The sequence below is a fragment of the Pan troglodytes genome, chromosome 8 (assembly GCF_028858775.2).
Source record: "Pan troglodytes isolate AG18354 chromosome 8, NHGRI_mPanTro3-v2.0_pri, whole genome shotgun sequence".
NCBI lineage: Eukaryota > Metazoa > Chordata > Mammalia > Primates > Hominidae > Pan > Pan troglodytes.
In genome coordinates this window covers 100842451-100862783 of record NC_072406.2, presented here as the reverse complement: position 1 = coordinate 100862783, position 20333 = coordinate 100842451, and the positions used below count along the sequence as shown (strand labels likewise).

General features: G+C 38.6%; 1 protein-coding gene across 1 annotated transcript in view; it reads right to left on the bottom strand.

Moving 5' to 3' along the window:
• The window catches only part of LIPF (lipase F, gastric type), a 55704-nt gene extending 36491 nt beyond the window's left edge, over positions 1-19213 (bottom strand). The window contains exon 1 of the mRNA XM_054659765.2: positions 19075-19213. The gene's annotated coding sequence lies outside the window, so the exon portion shown is untranslated. The remainder of the gene's footprint in view (positions 1-19074) is intronic.
• Positions 19214-20333: the final 1120 nt, after the last annotated feature.

Here is a 20333-nt window from a genome sequence, read left to right as displayed (position 1 = left end):
TTGCAATATCTTATAAAGTTTACGTGAGAAGAGAACCTACTATTAATCCATCAGTCATTTGACTTTTAAAAGACGAAAGAGGATAACATAATGTGAACATCAAACAATAAACAGGCACACAAACCCCATCTGCTACTCTTCAGGTTCTTTAGGAGAATGATTTGGGAAAGTCATATAGAACTGTTTGTCAAGATCATTTACTACTTGTATCTTATATTGATGACCAAATACATTTTAAAACTCATCCACTGATATTTGATTTTAATATACATCATGAAACATGGGGTGGAATATAACTCATCATTATGAAATTAGTAACTCACCAAAGTTTTGGTCAGAGAATGATAGTAAGATGGAACTCAAGACAAAAAATACTGAGCCAAGAATCAAACTCTAATCAACTGCTGGGGCACTCGTCTCAGTCTCTTGGGATGTAAATGTTCTTGTCTCTTAATTGAGAGTTGGAATTGATTCTAATAAGTGATTCTATGATTAACCATAGGCCACTTAGCCTCAGGGCCCTAGAAATACCTTTGCACCCAGCTACAGAAAATCCGAGCTTTGATCACCTTGGTCAACTCCATCTTGTCTTTAGCTCAGACATCAAGGTTAATCTGTTTATTGCTTCCTGGCTCTGTGAGTAGAAAGTATGGATCACTTGAAGTGTCCATGAAGATGAAGTCTGCTTTCACTCCCTCACATTGCAGACTATGTAGTGACCCCAGAACAAGTGCTTTATTTTTTTTTTTAGACGAAGTCTTGCTCTGTCGCCCAGGCTGGAGTGCAGTGGTGTGATCTTGGCTCACTGTAACCTCTACCTCTCGATTCAAACGATTCTTCTGCCTCAGCCTCCTGATTAGCTGGGATTACGGGCACGTGCCACCATGCCTGGCTAATTTTTGTGCTTTTAGTAGAGATGGGGTTTCACTATGTTGGCCAGGCTGTTATCAAGCTCCTGACTTCAAGTGATCTGCCCACCTCAGCCTCCCAAAGTGTTGGGATTACAGGCGTGAGTTCTATAAATGAAAGGAAATTTCAACTCTTGTCTCAAGTTTATTGCTTGCTCTTGGGTACCAGGATCCGACTAGATTATCTCTCGCATTTGAAGAGCATAGGAAATAGGAAACACCATATATACAAGTAATATTCTGAGGAGTGGGGTAGATCATAAGGGTATAAACATTTACTGAAATATTAAGTTGAAAAATAACTATTTCTCCTCCCTGTTTCTCTATTCACAATTCCCTCATATTCACCAGAGGGCCACCGAAAAGGTTAAAAAGGAAAAAAGAAAAAAGAAAAAAAAAAGACTCCTAATGCTTACTAGATAATGATTCCACCTCTGAGATCAAGAAGCAGAAAGCACAGCTGCTTCATAGAGAAGATAATAATTTATTTAGTTATATCTCAATTCTCCTGCTGTTGTTTTGCTATGTGCAAGGAGCACCCACACATATCCTTGAAATGAAGCTTTCTAGCACCCATAAAAATAGGGCTTGGGTCTCCCTGTATGTTTTTCAGTTTATCAATTACACCTTGAAAAATCAGATTTAATTTTAATGGTATTGACCTATCATAAATATTTTAGGACAGAAATTAAAGTACCTTTAGACTCATCTAGCCCAAACCTCTTGTTTCAAAGGGTGAAGTGAAGACAGAGAGGTGAGGTGATTTGTCCAAAAGGCACATATAGCTGGTTAATAGCAGGATTCCAACTAGAATATAGTCCTGTGAACTTTCCATTATAATGCATAACTCAGGATGGCTATAAGATCACCAAACATAAAGTATCATAAGCTTTTGCTTGATGTTCAAAAATTGCTGAAAGGAGAACAATGAGCAATAGTTTGAAAACATTCAGTTCCCCGAGTGTACAATATGGATAATGTCAACTTGGTAGAGTTAACATAGCCTTAGACTTTTCCTCGAGTTTAAGGTAAACAACCAGCATGCACTTCTGAGGGCTATTGACTGGAGGATGAAGATAAGATAATCTTATGTAGGAAATTTTATCTTTGAAATTAACTACATTTTACTTGCTGGGTAAATAAAAGTGGGTACATAGAGGAAAATAAAAGACTTATTGTTTGGACTTTTTAAATAGGTAGACATTTTAATACCTTTTGTTCTCTGTGTGTAGTGTGAGCTAACATTAGTAACACCTGAAAGAACATTCTGAATTATCTTAAGGACATTTATGCAAAAGATAGAAATAAAATACAAATAGTTTCCTAAGATGTGCAAAGGCTGTGCTCAGATTATTTTCTCAGCAGTCCTCAATTCCGCTGCTTTTTCCCTTTCCTGTCTTCCATAACCCCTGTCTTCTCTTCCTTTTCCTTCTCCTTTCTCTTTCCTATGAATACATGTACATAAATTCAGAAGTAATACCTAGAGAACCTTATGAAGGAAGGATTTGGGGACTCCTTAGAGAAGATTTATAGATCTCAAAATTTAATCAGAACTATTGTTTTCACTTTAACCAGCAATCTGGGTCTGGATAAGAGGTTGGAAAACCATAGGCTATGAAACCAGCTGTTCCCCCATTTTGCTCCCTCTCCTGGGAGGCAGCAATATTGAAAGCAGGCCAATTAACAACCCTACAATAGCCTCTAAGCTGTTCAAGTGAAAGGAAAAGTCTAATTTTAAAGAAAAAGCTAGAAATGATAAGCTTAGTGAAGAAAGCATGTCAAAAGCTGAGATAGGCCAAAAGCTAGGCTTCTTGTGACAAACAGTTAGCCAAGGTGTGAATGCAAAGGAAAAGGTGTTGAAGGAAATTAAAAGTGTTACTCTAGTGAACACATGAATGATAAGAAAGTGAAACAGATTTATGGCTATATGGAGAAAGTTTTAGTGGTCTGGGTAAAACATCAAACCAGCCACAATATTCCCTTAAGGCAAATTCTAATCCAGAGAAAGGTTCTAATTCTTCTCCATTCTATGAAGTCTAAGAGAGGTGAGAAAGCTGCAGAAGAAAAGGCTGAATCTAGAACAAATTTGTTCATGAGGTTAAAATAACCTCCATAACACAAAAGTGCAAGGTTCAGAAAGACAAATATAGCATGTTCTCGCACATACATCGGAGCTAAAAAAGTACATTTTATGAACACAGAGAGTAGATTGATGGTAATCAGAGTCCAGGAAGGGTAGGGTAGAGAAGGTGATGAAGAGAGGTCGATTAATGGGTACAAGTATAGAGTTAGATAAAAGAAACAAGATCTAGTGTTTGATAGATCAGTAGATCTATCAAATAGACTATAGTTAACAATAATCTAATGTACATTTCAAAATAGAAAAGAATAATTCGAATGTTTCTAATATCAATAAAAGATAAATATTTAAGGTGAGGGATATCACAATTACCCTGACTTGATCTTTACATATTATATTAGTATATCAAATTATCACATGTACCCCCAAAATATGTACATCGATTATGTATCATATAAAAGTGCAAGGTGAAGCAGCAAGTCCTGCTGTAAAAGCTGCAGCAAATTATTCAGAAGATCTACTTAAGATAATTTATGAAGGTGGCTACACTACACAAGATTTTCAATGTAGACAAAATAGCCTTCTATTGGAAGAAAGTGCCATCTAGGACTTTCAGAGCTAAAGAAAAGAAGTCAATATGTGGCTTCAAAGCTTCAAAGGATAGGCTTTGTTAGGGGGTAATGCAGCTGGTGACTTTAAGTTGAAGCCAATCCTCACTGACCATTTTGAATATCCCAGGGCCCTCAACAATTACTCTGAATCTGCTCTGCTTGTGCTCTATAAAAGTAACAATAAAGCTTGGATGCCAGCATATCTATTTACAGCATGATTTACTGAATATTTTAAGCCCACTGTTGAGACCTACTGCTCAGAGAAAAAAATTTCTTTCAAAATATTACTGCTCTTGACAATGCACCTGGTCCCCCAAAAGCTCTGGTGGAGATGTTCAATGAGATTAATTTGTTTTTCATGCCTGCTACCATAATATCTATTCTGCAGCCCATGTATCAAGAAGTAATTTTAACTTTAAAATCCAATTATTTAAAAAATACATTTCAGAAGGCCTTTGCTGCCATAGATAATGATTACTCACATGGAATCACTACTTTCCTCAACAAAGTAAATTGAAAGTCTGGAGTCTGTGACCAGGATAGCAGGGGTCCGCTGTGAGGAGCTCTGCACTTGTGCTACCAGGAGCTTCGGCTCCACTCCCTGTGCAGTGTGACTTTAACTTGAAGAAAGAAAGAAGATAGAAATGACATTCCTAGGAATCCAGAGTCAAATTACTGATTATTCAGCAACATAGGCAGCCCTCAAAGGTGATCTTGTTTCCATTTTGTAAGCAAGGAAACTGACACAAATAGAAGGAGTTGTCAGACACCCTATCAGGTTGGTACCCCTCAAGGTCGGAGATCCCAGAAGAAGGAGCAGGCACCCATCTTTGCTGTTCTCCAGGCTCCTTCAGTGACATCTCCAGGTGCGGGAGTGAATAAGAGGAATAGGGCCTGAAGTGAACCCCCAGCAAACTGCAGCAGCCCTACAGAAGAGGGACCTGACCATTGAAAGAAAAACTAAAAAACAGCAAAAAATCATCAATAACAACAAAAAGTCCCCACAAAAGCCCCACCCAAGGGTCAGCAGGCTCAAAGATCGAAACTAGAAAAACTCATGAAGCTGAGAAAGAATCAGTGAAAAAAATGCTGAAAACCCAAAAGGCCAGAGTGCCTCTTCTCCTCCAAATGATTGCAGTGCCTCTCCAGAAAGCATGCAGAACTGAACAGAGGATGAGATGGATGAATTGACAGAAGTAGCCTTCAGAAGATGGGTAATAAAAAACTCTGCTGAGCTAAAACAGCATGTTCTAACCCAATGCAAAGAAGCTAAGAACTTTGATAAAAGGTTAGAGGAGCTGCTAACTAGAATAAACAGTTTAGAGAGGAACATAAATGACATGAGTGGAGCAGAGAAACACAGCACATGAACTTCATGAAGCATACAAAAGTATCAATAGCCAAGTCTACCAAGTGGAAGAAAGGGTATCAGAGTTTGAAGACCATCTTGCTGAAATAAGGCATGCAGACAAGATTAGAGAAAAAAGAATGAAAAGGAACAAACAAAGCCTCCAAGAAATATGGGGCTACATAAAAAGACTGAACCTATGACTGATTGGAGTACCTAAAGGAGACACGGAGAAAGGAAACAGGCTGGAAAGCACACGTCAGGATATTATCCAGGAGAACTTCCCCAACCTACCAAGACAGGCCAACATTCAGATTCAGGAAATATAGAGAACACCACTAAGATACTCCATGAGAATTTCAGCCCCAAGACCCATAATCAGCAGATTCTCCAAGGTCGAAATGAAGGAAAAGATGTTAACAGCAGCTAGAGAGAAAGGCCAGGTCACCTACAAAGGGAAGCCCCTCAGACTAACAGCAGACCTCTCAGCAGAAACCCTATGAGCCAGAAGAGAGTGGGGGCCAATATTCAACATTCTAAAAGAAAAGAATTTTCAACCCAGAATTTCATATCCAGCCAAACTAAGCTTCATAAGTGAAGGCAAAATAAAATCCTTTCCAGACAAGCAAATCCTGAGGGATTTTGTCACCAACAAGCCTGCTTTGCAAGAGCTCCTGAGGGAAGCACTAAATATGGAAAGGAAAAACCAGTACCAGTCACTGCAAAAACACAACAAAATATAAACACCAGTGACACTATGCAACAACTAGTGTGCAAAATAACTAGATAGCATCAGGAAGATAGGATCAAATTTATGCATAACAATACTAACCTTAAATGTAAATGAGCTAAATGCCACAATTAAAAGACACAGACTGACAGATTGAATAAAGAGTCAAGACCCATCGGTGTGCTGTATTCAGGAGACCCATCTCGTGTGCAAAGACACACATAGGCTCGAAATAAAGGGATAGAGGAATATTTACCAAGCAAATGGAAAGAAAAAAAAAAAAGCAAGGGTTGCAATCCTAGTCTTTGACAAAACAGACTTTAAACGAACAAAGATCAAAAAAGACAAAGAAGGGCATTACATAATGGTAAGGGGATCAATTCAACAAAAAAGCTAAGTATCCTAAGTATATACACACTCAATACAGGAACACCCAGATTCATAAAATAAGTTCTTAGAGACCTACAAAGAGACTTAGACTCCCACATAATAATAGTGAGAGACTTTAACACCCCACTGTCAGTATTAGACAGATCAATGGGACAGAAAATTAACAAGGATATTCAGGACTTGAACTCAGCTCTGTATCAAGTGGACCTAATAGACAACTATAGAACTATCCACCCCAAATCAACAGAATATACATTCTTCTCAGTGCCACGTGGCACTTATTCTAAAATTGACCACATAATTCGAAGTAAAACACTCTTCAGCAAATGCAAAAGAACTGAAATCATCACAAACAGGCTCTCAGAATACACTGCAAACAAATTAGAACTCAGAATTTAAAAACTCAACTAAAAACCACACAATTACATGGAAATTGAACAATCTGCTCCAGAATGACTCCTGGGTAAATAATGAAATTAAGGCAAAAACCAAGTCTTTGAAACCAATGAAAACAAAGAGGCAATGTACCAAAATCTCTGGGACACAGCTAAAGCAGTATTGAGGGAAGTTTATGGCACTAAATTCCCACATCAGAAAGCTAGACAGATCTCAAATAGACATCTTAACATTATAATTAAAAGAGCTAGAGAAGAAAGAGCAAACAAATCCAAAAGCTAGCCAAAGACAAGAAATAACTAAGATCAGAGCAGAATTGAAGGAGATAGAGACATGAAAAATCTTCCACAAAATCAATGAATGAATCCAGGAGCTGGATTTTTGAAAAAAAAAAAAAAATTAACAAAATAGATAGACCCCTAGCTAGACTAATAAAGAAGAAAAGAGAAAAGAACAAATAGACACAATTAAAAAATGATAAAGGGGATACCACCACTGACCCTACAGAAATACAAACTACCATCAGAAAATACTATAAACTCCTCTATGCAAATAAACTAGAAAATCTAGAAGAAATGGATGAATCCCTGGACACATACACCCTCTCAAGACTAAGTCAGGAAGAAGTCAAATCACTGAATAGACCAATAACAAGTTCTGAAATTAAGGCAGTAATTAATAGCCTACCAACCAAAAAAAGCCCAGGACCATACGGATTCACAGCCACATTTGATCAGAAGTACGAAGAGGAGCTGGTACCCTTCCTTCTGAAATTATTTCAAACAATTGAAAAGGAGGGACTCCTCTCTACCTCATTTTATGAAGCCAGCATCATCCTGATAACAAAACCTGGCAGAGACACAACAACAAAAAAGAAAAATTTCAGGCCAATATCCCTGATTAACATCGATGCAAAAATCCTCAATAAAATACTGGCAAACCAAATCCAGCAGCAAACCAAAAAACTTATCTACCATGATCAAGTTGGCTTCACCCCTGTCATGCAAGTCTAGTTCAGCATACGCAAATCAATAAACATAATCCATCACATAAACAGAACCAAAGACAAAAACCACATGATTATCTCAACAGATGTAGAAAAGGCCTTTGAGGGCCGTTCCAAGATGGCCAAATAGGAACAGCTCCAGTCTACAGCTCCCAGCACAAACGATGCAGAAGACGGGTGATTTCCGCATTTCCAACTGAGGTACTGGGTTCATCTCACTGGGGCTTGTCAGACAGTGAGTGCAGGACAGTGGGTACAGCACACCGAGTGTGAGCTGAAGCAGGGCAAGGCATCACCTCACCCAGGAAGCGCAAGGGGTCAGGGAATTCCCTTTCCTAGCCAAGCAAAGCTGTGACAGACAGCACCTGGAAAATCGGGCCACTCCCACCCTAATACTGCACTTTTCCAATGGTGTTAGCAAATGGCACACCAGAAGATTATATCCTGCACCTAGCTTGGAGGGTCCCATGCCCACGGAGCCTCACTCATTGCTAGCACAGCAGTCTGAGATTGAACTGCAAGGCAGCAGCGAGGCTGGGGGAGGGGCACCTGCCATTGCTGAGGCTTGAGTAGGTAAACAAAGCAGCCAGGAAGCTTGAACTGGGTGCAGCCCACCGCAGCTCAAGGAGGCCTGCCTGCCTCTGTAGACTGCATCTCTGGGGGCAGGGCATAGCCAAACAAAAAGCAGCAGAAACCTCTGCAGACTTAAATGTCCCTGTTTGACAGCTTTGAAGAGAGTAGTGGGTCTCCCAGCACGGAGTTTGAGATCTGAGAACGGACAGACTGCCTCCTCAAGTGGGTCCCTGATCACCGAGTAGCCTAACTGGGAGGCACCCCCCAGTAGGGGCAGACTGACACCTCACACGGCCGAGTACCCCTCTGAAATGAAACTTCCAGAGGAAAGATCAGGCAGCAACATTTGCTGTTCAGCATTATTCGCTGTTCTGCAGCCTCTGCTGCTGATACCCAGGCAAACAGCGTCTGGAGTGGACCTCCAGCAAACTCCAACAGACCCGCAGCTGAGGGTCCTGACTGTTAGAAGGAAAACTAACAAACAGAAAGGACATCCACACCAAAACCCCATCTGTACGTCACCATCATCAAAGACCAAAGGTAGATAAAACCACAAAGATGGGGAAAAAACAGAGCAGAAAAGCTGAAAATTCTAAAAATCAGAGTGCCTTTCCTCCTCCAAAGGAATGCAGCTCCTCACCAGCAACAGAACAAAGCTGGATGGAGAATGATTTCAATGAGTTGAGAGAAGAAGTCTTCAGATGACCAAACTTCTCTGAGCTAAAGACGGAAGTTCAAACCCGTTGCAAAGAAGTTAAAAACCTTGAAAAAAGATTAGATGAAGGTCTAACTAGAATAACCAATGTAGAGAAGTCCCTAAATGACCTGATGGAGCTGAAAACCATGGCACGAGAACTACGTGACAAATGCACAATCTTCAGTAGCCGATTCGATCAAATGGAAGAAACGGTATCAGTGATTGAAGATCAAATGAATGAAATGAACTGAGAAGAGAAGTTTAGAGAAAAAAAGAATAAAAAGAAACAAAGCCTCCAAGAAATATGGGACTATGTGAAAAGACCAAATCTACGTCTGATTGGTGTACCTGAAAGTGACGGGGAGAATGTAACCAAGTTGGAAAACACTGCAGGATATTACCCAGGAGAACTTCCCCAATCTAGCAACGTAGGCCACCATTCAAATTCAGGAAATACAGAGAACGCCACAAAAATACTCCTCGAGAAGAGCAACTCCAAGACACATAATTGTCAGATTCACCAAAGTTGAAATGAAGGAAAAAATGTTAAGGGCAGCCAGAGAGAAAGGTCAGGTTACCCACAAAGGGAAGCCCATCAGACTAACAGCAGATCTCTCGGCAGAAACTCTACAAGCCAGAAGAGAGTGGGGGCCAATATTCAACATTCTTAAAGAACAGAATTTTCAACCCAGAATTTCATATCCAGCCAAACTAAGCTTCATAAGTGAAGGAGAAATAAAATCCTTTACAGACAAGCAAATGCTGAGAGATTTTGTCACCACCAAGCCTGCCCTATAAGAGCTCCTGAAGGAAGCACTAAACATGGAAAGGAACAACTGGTACCAGCCACTGCAAAGACATGCCAAATTGTAAAGACCATCAATGCTGGGAAGAAACCACATCAACTAACGAGCAAAATAACCAGCTCACATCATAATGACAGGATCAAATTCACACATAACAATATTAACCTTGAATGTAAATGGGCTAAATGCTCCAATTAAAAGACACAGACTGGCAAATTGGATAAAGAGTCAAGACCCATCAGTGTGCTGTATTCAGGAAACCCATCTCACGTGCAGAGATACACATAGGCTCAAAATAAAGGGATGGAGGAAGATCTACCAAGAAAATGGAAAACAAAAAAAGGCAGGGGTTGCAATCCTAGTCTCTGATAAAACAGACTTTAAACCAACAAAGATAAAACGAGACAAAGAAGGCCATTACATAATGGTAAAGGGATCAATTCAACAAGAAGAGCTAACTATCCTAAATATATATGCACACCATACAGGAGCACCCAGATGCATAAAGCAAGTCCTTAGAGACCTACGAAGAGACTTAGACTCCCACACAATAATAATGGGAGACTTTAACACCCCACTGTCAACATTAGACAGATCAACGAGACAGAAAGTTAACAAGGATATCCAGGAATTGAACTCAGCTCTGCACCAAGTGGACCTAATAGACTTCTACAGAACTCTCCACCCCAAATCAATAGAATATACATTATTCTCAGCACCACATGACACTTATTCCAAAATTGACCACATAGTTGGAAGTAAAGCACTCCTCAGCAAATGCAAAAGAACAGAAATTATAACAAACTGTTTCTCAGACCACAGTGCAATCAAACTAGAACTCAGGATTAAGAAACTCACTCAAAACCACTCAACTACATGGAAACTGAACAACCTGCTCCTCAATGACTACTGGGTACATAATGAAATGAAGGCAGAAATAAAGATGTTCTTTGAAACCAACGAGAACAAAGACACAACATACCAGAATCGGACACATTTAAAGCAGTGTGAAGAGGGAAATTTGTAGCACTAAATGCCCACAAGAGAAAGCAGGAAAGATCTAAAATTGACACCCTAACATCAAAATTAAAAGAACTAGAGAAGCAAGAGCAAACACATTCAAAAGCTAGCAGAAGGCAAGAAATAACTAAGATCAGAGCAGAACTGAAGGAGACAGAGACACAAAAAACCCTTAAAAAATCAATCAATCCAGAAGCTCGTTTTTTGAAAAGATCAACAAAATTGATAGACTGCTAGCAAGACTAGTAAAGAAGAACAGAGAGAAGAATCAAATAGATGCAATAAAAAATGATAAAGGGGATATCACCACTGATGCCACAGAAATACAAACTACCATCAGAGAATACTATAAACACCTCTATGCAAATAAACTAGAAAATCTAGAAGAAATGGAAAAATTCCTGGACACATACACCCTCCCAAGACTAAACCAGGAAGAAGTTGGATCTCTGAATAGAAGAATAAGGCTCTGAAATTGAGGCAATAATTAATAGGTTACCAACCAAAAAAAGTCCAGGACTAGACAGATTCACAGCCGAATTCTACCAGAGGTACAAGGAGGCGCTGGTACCATTCCTTCTGAAACTATTCCAATCAATAGAAAAAGAGGGAATCCTCCCTAACTCATTTTATGAGGCCAGCATCATCCTGATACGAAAACCTGGCAGAGATACAACAAAAAAAGAGAATTTTAGACCAATATCCCTGATGAACATTGATGCAAAAATCCTCAACAAAATACTGGCAAACCAAATCCAGCAGCACATTAAAAAGCTTATCCACCATGATCAAGTGGGCTTCATCCCTGGGATGCAAGGCTGGTTCAACATATGCAAATCAATAAACGTAATCCAGCATATAAACAGATCCAAAGACAAAAGCCACATGATTATCTCAATAGATGCAGAAAAGGCCTTTGACAAAATTCAACAGCCCTTCATGCTGAAAACTCTCAATAAATTAGGTACTGATGGGATGTATCTCAAAATAATAAGAGCTATTTATGACAAACCCACAGCCAATATCATACTGAATGGGCAAAAACTGGAAGCATTCCCTTTGAAAACTGGCACAAGACAGGAATGCCACTCCTATTCAACACTCACCACTCCTATTCAACATAGTGTTGGAAGTTCTGGCCAGGGCAATTAGGCAGGAGAAAGAAATAAAGGGTATTCAATTAGGAAAAGAGGAAGTCAAATTGTCCCTGTTTGCAGATGACATGATTGTATATCTAGAAAACCCCATTGTCTCAGCCCAAAATCTCCTTAAGCTAATAAGCATCTTCACCAAAACCTCAGGATATAAAATCAATGTGCAAAAATCACAAGCATTCTTATACACCAGTAACAGACAGAGAGCCAAATCATGAGTGAACTCCCTTTCACAATTGCTACAAAGAGAATAAAATACCCAGGAATCCAACTTACAAGGGATGTGAAGGACCTCTTCAAGGAGAACTACAAACCACTGCTCAAGGGAATAAAAGAGGACACAAACAAATGGAAGAACATTCCATGCTCATGGATAGGAAGAATCAATATCATGAAAATCGCCATACTGCCCAAGGTAATTTATAGATTCAATGCCACCCCCATCAAGCTACCAATGACTTTCTTCACAGGAATTGGAAAAAACTACTTTAAAGTTCATATGGAACCAAAAAAGAGCCCTCATTGCTAAGTCAATCCTAAGCCAAAAGAACAAAGCTGGAGGCATTACACTACCTGGCTATACTACAAAGGCTACACTACAAGGCTATACTACAAGGCTACAGTAACTATACTGTACTATAGTTACAAGGCTATACTATACTACCAGGCTATACTACAAGGCTATACTATACTACAAACTATACTACAAGGCTACGGTAACCAAAACAGCATGGTACTGGTACCAAAACAGAGATACAGAATAATGGAACAGAACAAACCCCTCAGAAATAATACCACACATCTACAACCATCTGATCTTTGACAAACGTGACAAAAACAAGAAATGGGTAAAGGATTCCCTATTTAACAAATGGTGCTGGGAAAACTGGCTAGACATATGTAGAAAGGTGAAACTGGATCCCTTCCTTACACCTTATACAAAAATTAATTCAAGATGGATTAAAGACTTACATGTTAGACCTAAAACCATAAAAACCCTAGAAGAAAACCTAGGCAATACCATTCAGGACATAGGCATGGGCAAGGACTTCATGTCTAAAACACCAAAAGCAATGGTAACAAAAGCCAAAATTGACAAATGGGATCTAATTAAACTAAAGAGCTTCTGCACAGCAAAAGAAACTACCATCAGAGTGAACAGGCAACCTACAGAATGGGAGAAAATGTTTGCAATCTACTCATCTGACAAAGGGCTAATATCCAGAATCTACGAAGAACTCAAACAAATTTACAAGAAAAAAACAAACAACCCCATCAACAAGTGGGTGAAGGATATGAACAGACATTTCTCAAAAGAAGACATTTATGCAGCCAACAGACACATGAAAAAATGCTCACCATCACTGGCCATCAGAGAAATGCAAATCAAAACCACAATGAGATACCATCTCACAGCAGTTAGAATGGCGATTATTAAAAAGTCAGGAAACAACAGGTGCTGGAGAGGATGTGGAGAAATAGGAACACTTTTACACTGTTGGTGGGACTATAAACTAGTTCAACCATTGTGGAAGACAGTGTGGTGGTTCCTCAGGGATCTAGAACTAGAAATACCATTTGACCCCACCATCCTATTACGGGGTATATGCCCAAAGGATTATAAGTCATGGTGCTATAAAGACACATGCACATGTATGTTTATTGAGGCACTATTCACAATGGCAAAGACTTGGAAGCAACCCAAATGTCCATCAGTGATAGACTGGATTAAGAAAATATGGCACATATACACCGTGGAATACTATGCAGCCATAAAAAAGGACGAGTTCGTGTCCTTTGTAGGGACATGGATGAAGCTGGAAACCATCATTCTCAGCAAACTATTACAAGGACAAAAAACCAAACACCACATGTTCTCAATCGTAGGTGGGAATTGAACAATGAGAACACTTGGACACAGGAAGGGGAACATCACACACCGGGGCCTATTGTGGGGTGGGGGAAGTGGGGAGGGATAGCATTAGGAGATATACCTAATGTAAATGACGAGTTAATGGGTGCAGCACACCAATATGGCACATGTATACATATGTAACTAACCTGCATGTTGTGCACCCTAGAACATAAAGTATAGTAAATATATATATATATATATATGAAAAGGCCTTTGATAAAATTCAACATCGCTTCATGGTAAAAAACTTTCAATATACTAGGTATTGATGGACCATATCTCAAAATGATAAGAGCTATTTATGACAAACCCACTGCCAATATCATATTGAATGGGCAAAAGCTGGAAGCATTCCCTTTGAAAACTGGCAGAAGACAAGGATACCCTCTCTCACCACTCCTATTCAACATAGTATTGGAAGTTCTGGCCAGGGCAATCAGGGAAGCAAAAGAAATAAAGGGTATTCAAATAGGGACAGAGGAAGTCTAATTGTCTCTTTTTGCAGACAACATAATTCTGTATTTAGAAAACCCCATCATCTCAGCCCAAAAACTCCTTAGGCTGATAAGCAACTTCATGAAAGTCTCAGGATACAAAATAAATGTGGAAAAATCACAAGCATTCCTTTATACCAGAGCCAAATCGTGAATGAACTCCCATTCACAATTGCTACAAAGAGAATAAAACACCTAGGAATACAGCTAACAAGTAATGTGAAGGACCTCTTCAAGGAGAACTACAAACCACTGCTCAAGGAAATAAAAGAGGGTACAAATAAATGGAAAAAACATTCTATCCTCATGGATCAGAAGAATCAATATCATGAAAATGGCCATATTGCCCAAGGTAATTTATAGATTCAGTGCTATTCCCATCAAACTAACATTGACATTCTTCACAGAATTAGAAAAAACTACTTTAAATTTCATATGGAATCAAAGAAGACCCCATATAGCCAAGAAAATCCTAAGCAAAAAGAACAAAGTGGAGGCATCACGCTACCTGACTTCAAACTATACAACAAGGCTACAGCAACGTGTACAAACTATACAACAAGACTACAGTAACAAAAACAGCATGGTACTGAAACCAAAACAGACATATAGACCAATGGAACAGAACAGAGACTTCAGAAATAACAATACACATCTACAACCATCTGATCTTCGACAAACCTGGCAAAAACAAGCAATGGGGAAAAGATCTCCTATTCAATAAATGGTGCTGGGAAAACTGACTAGCCATATGGAGAAAATTGAAACTGGACCCCTTCCTTACACCTTACACAAAAATTAACTCAAGGTGGCTTAAAGACTTAAATGTAAAACCCAAAACCATAAAAACCCTAGAAGAAAACCTAGGCAATACCATTCAGGACATAGGCATGTGCAAAGATCTCATGATGAAAATTCCAAAAGCATTGCAACAAAAGCCATAATTGACAAATCGGATCTAATTAAACAGAAGAGCTTCTGCACAGCAAAAGAAACTATCATCAGAGTGAACATGCAACCTACAGAATGGGAGAAAAATTTTGCAATCTACTAATCTGGTAAAGGTCTAATATCCAGAACCTAGAAGGAACTTGAACAAATTTACAAACAAACAAGCAAACAACCCCATCAAAAAGTGGACAAAGGATATGAACAAACACTTCTCAAAAGAAGACATTTATGTGGCCAAGAAACGTTATGAAAAAAGTTCACCATTACTGATTATTAGAGAAATGCAAATCAAAACCACAATGAGATACCATCTCATGCCAGTCAGAATGGTGATTATTAAAGTCAAGAAACAATAGATGCTGGAGAGGCTGAAGAGAAATAGGAATGCTTTTACACTGTTGGTGGGAATGTAAATTAGTTCAACCATTGTGGAAGACAGTGTGGTGATTCCTCAAGGATCTAGAACCAGAAATACCATTTGATCCAACAATCGCATTACTGGGTATATACCCAAAGGAATATAAATCATTCTACTATAAAGACACATGCACATGTATGTTTATAGCAGCACTATTTACAATAGCAAAGACATGGAACCAACCCAAATGCCCATCAATGATAGACTGGATAAAGAAAATGTACTACATATACACCATGGAATACTATGCAGTCATAAAAAACAATGAGATCATATCATTTCAGGGACATGGATGAAGCTAGAAGCCATCATCCTGAGCAAGCTAACACAGGAACAGAAAAACAAGCACCACATGTTCTCACGGTTAAGTGGGGGTTGAACTATGGGAACACATGGACACAGGGAGGGGAACAACACAAATCTGGGCCTGTCAGGGGGTAGGGCGCAAGGGGAGGGAGAGCATTAGGACAGATAGCTAATGCATGCTCAATTTTAGAGCATCTTAGATGAGATACTTTCTGTTCTAAGGAGTACATATCCTTATAAGAGACAGTCATGTTAACAAATATAATTGATTATATCATAGAAATATTTAGAAAAAGCCACTGATTGTAAAATATATCCATTGTTTACTATGTTTTCTTAAATTATATCGCTCAAAAAAAGGCATTGTTTCAAGAAAATTCATGTCTTCCTCAAAAGCGTTTGAATTATTCTAGAAATACAAGACACACAACAAATGCTACTTCAATGAATATATCCATGAGCCCCTATATAACTCTATCAATGACTCATAAAATACTTGTTTTGGCATACACTCTAGCCTCTAATTAGAGTATCAGACTGAGACTAAAATATAGAGAACTTGGGTAACAAAATATAGTACTAAATAAAGATCATGGTTTCTACAGTCCTAGGAATAGATAATTCATGAGAGAACAGAAGAAACCTAGTTACTTGCACAGGACTAAAACTAATTTTCCTGACTCAGGCCATTGCCCCTCTTACTGTATTCAGCTGCCTCTTTCAGACTAACTGGAGATTGCTGGAAAATTATACATTCTTCATTTTACTCTACATATTCATTTCACTAACATGTAAATTCTACATGATTTTTAGAATTTTTTTGTCACTAAAACAGAATGACATATAGCAAAGTCAGGAAATTTGGGACATAAATGTTTGCATAATTATTTATTTCACTTTTTTAGTATTTATGGAAATATTATTCACATAAAAACTAACAAAATATACTAACCTTATGAAATGTCCAGAGATGTCACTTATACCTGTGTTGAGATCTACCTCTAATGCGAGCAAGGAATCCTCTATATACTCATCTATTTTAAGGGGAAAAGCCACCATGGAGGAGAGAATTGATGTTTCTGGGATAAATGGACAATGGAGAAAAAGTAGCCAAGGCCTCTAATCTGAAGTTACAAAGCCCCCAAAGAGTTATCTGATTCATGAATCTCTAAATATCAGTGAAGAGGAGCACACACTACAATTAATCACCTTAACTTGACATTTTCATGTTCTTACTCTCCTTAACTTGACATTTCTATTTTCTATTTCACAAGAAACTAGCATATGACCATCAACTGAGAAAGAAGTATGTAAGAGGCTAGCAGGAAATCTATTTTCAAACCCCTAAATGGTTCTTGAGTTTAGCTCCAAACTGCTTGGCTGAAAACCTGACAGTTTTAATATTAACCTAAGGGCTTAAAAGGTAATTCTTGTCCTTCAGATTGCTTCAAGCATTATTCATAGGAGAATGCTTTCTTAACCCTGACACACTCAGATGGGACATCTCATTTGAGAAGCTGTTTGGAGTCTCTTGATTTAACTTTAACACTTGTATGATTTGTATTGTAGTTCATAAATGTACACAATAAAACAAAAATTTTAATAATTTACCATTTAAGTAAGATGGATGTATAAGGAAGATCTCTGTTTATCCGGCGACTTCAGATACTTCCTCCTTCCTGTCAGTATGATTTATGGGATATTAGCGCCTCCATTTAAGAAGTCCTCATTATTAGGTTCTTCTGAACTAATCACACCTCAGAGCATTGGGCTCTTTCTCACCTCTTTAATGAGCTCCTGCTTCTCCCTAGGCATGAAATTGTCATTTCCTCTATGAAATCTTTCTTTCTGTCCCTCAGGAAAAAAACTTTGGAGTTGTACTTTCCTTCTGCTCTCACACCCCATTTTCAGTCAGGAAATCATATGGGCGTTGCATTAATAATATATCTGCCAACCATCTATATTTTATACCTTCACTGCTATGACCTTGGCCTCCCATACCATGTCTCCGTAGATTACCATCACAACATTCTCTTAATTGGTCTCTCTGCTCTCACTTGTTTCTCCTCCAGTCCATTCTAATACAACATATCTCATTCTTTTTAAGGCATTATTAGTCAGGCCATGTCCCTCTCTACTAAATCACTGCAATGACTCCTCATTTCACTTCATATAAAGATTTAAATTCTAACAATATAAGGCCCCGTGCCTCCTGACCTCCTGCTACTACCTGACTTCCACATTCTACTATGTTCCCCTTGTTATTTCATACCAGACATCCTAGAAATTCTCTGGCCAAGGCAGGCCTGTGTTTTATCTCTTTGCGAAGTACATGATGGGAGCATGGCAGAAGGGTAGTTTTATGACTTATACACACGCTGAAAGTCAAGGTGTTATTAGGCATAAATGGAATTTATTTTTTAAACATGTGGCTCTTAAGTAGGTCTCTTGATGGCATAGATAAGATAGTGGACATGTATAAATACATTTGTCTCAAGTTGGGATTTAGTGAAATTACTAAGTGACCACATGTTTTCACAACACGTGTAACTAATTTTATAAGATAATTAATTCAAGAATGTTACCATCCCTCCAGCTCTTTCTACAGAATCATAAAGACAATTCAATCTATTTTCAGGATAAGGGACCCTGCCTTACGATCCTGGGACAAAAGATTTGTATCATAATGAAGATTTAGAGAAAATGACAAGGAAAAAATGAACAAAAAAGAATCCCAGGAGAAGTAGTTTGTAAATGTTTTTGAAAGGAACAACGGTGCTATATAGCCATTAGATCAAGGAGAGGACGGCACAAAACAGGTAAAAAAGCATTTTGTGGGAGACTTATTTTTCCCTCATGGTGTTTGGGAAAATACAAGTAAAGGATGTTATTAATTTGAAATCTGCACTGTGTCTTCTTTTAACTGGAATACCTCTCTGGGACTGAACCACTTGATTCATATTCTATTATAGTCAAATTTTGAAATTTAGATTTTATTATAGTTTCACCAATTTATAGTGACTCTGCAATACACTTGAATATGCGCAAATTTGAAAGTGGGAAATGTGCTCAGTTACCCATGAGCTGACAGGACACTCAGCTGGTGAGAAAGCCAAATGCCAGCACATTTCACCTCTGCTTCTACTTATTATCACATGCCCATGTAGCAGTGTGGTCGATGTAATTTGGGGATGGGAAATTCAGTAACTTGACGTATCACAAATATCTAAATACAGTTTTCTCAAGAATGTAAAAACTGTATTTTACTTACAATTATTTCAATACCTCCAACAACCAAATCAGACTAGTCAGAAAACATATAGATTGCTTTATAATTGGCCAGGATTTGCTGAAGAGCCACATTGGACACTTAGAGGTATAGAATGGTTTCCAATGTAGATGGACCATATCTGAAAAGTTAAAGAGAATTGTTGATATTATCTCAATATTCTTTTAATTTTTATCAAAGCTACATATTTACATAATTTAAAAATTTGAATCATGATCTAAGCCACCATCAGCTCTCATCTGGATTAGTACAAAATGGCCTCTTAACAGATCTCCTTGTTTCCACCATTTTTCTGTCAATGCAGCCATCAGGGTGACCATGTTAAAAATGTAACCACTTCATGTCCCTCTTTGCTCTAAGCTCTCCATCTCACACAGAGTAAAGTCCATAGTGCTTTCTAATAACCTGAATTATCCTGCACTGTGTTGCCTCTAGTGCCCTCTCTGATTTCACCTCTGACTCCTCCCTCCTTAGTCAGGCTTCTAGAGCCACACTGGCCACTTAGCATCCTCCCCTTAGTGCTTTGTCCCACTTAAGCCTTTTCTTTTTTTTTTTTTTTAATTATACTTTAAGTTTTAGGGTACATGTGCACATTGTGCAGGTTAGTTACATATGTATACATGTGCCATGCCGGTGTGCTGCACCCACCAACTCGTCATCTAGCATTAGGTATATCTCCCAATGCTATCCCTCCCCCCTCCCCCCACCCCACCACAGTCCCCAGAGTGTGATATTCCCCTTCCTGTGTCCATGTGATCTCATTGTTCAATTCCCACCTATGAGTGAGAATATGCGGTGTTTGGTTTTTTGTTCTTGCGATAGTTTACTGAGAATGATGATTTCCAATTTCATCCATGTCCCTACAAAGGACATGAACTCATCATTTTTGATGGCTGCATAGTATTCCATGGTGTATATGTGCCACATTTTCTTAATCCAGTCTATCATTGTTGGACATTTGGGTTGGTTCCAAGTCTTTGCTATTGTTAATAATGCCACAATAAACATACATGTGCATGAGTCTTTATAGCACATGATTTATAGTCATTTGGGTATATACCCAGTAATGGGATGGCTGGGTCAAATGGTATTTCTAGTTCAAGATCCCTGAGGAATCGCCACACTGACTTCCACAATGGTTGAACTAGTTTACAGTCCCACCAACAGTGTAAAAGTGTTCCTATTTCTCCACATCCTCTCCAGCACCTGTTGTTTCCTGACTTTTTAATGATTGCCATTCT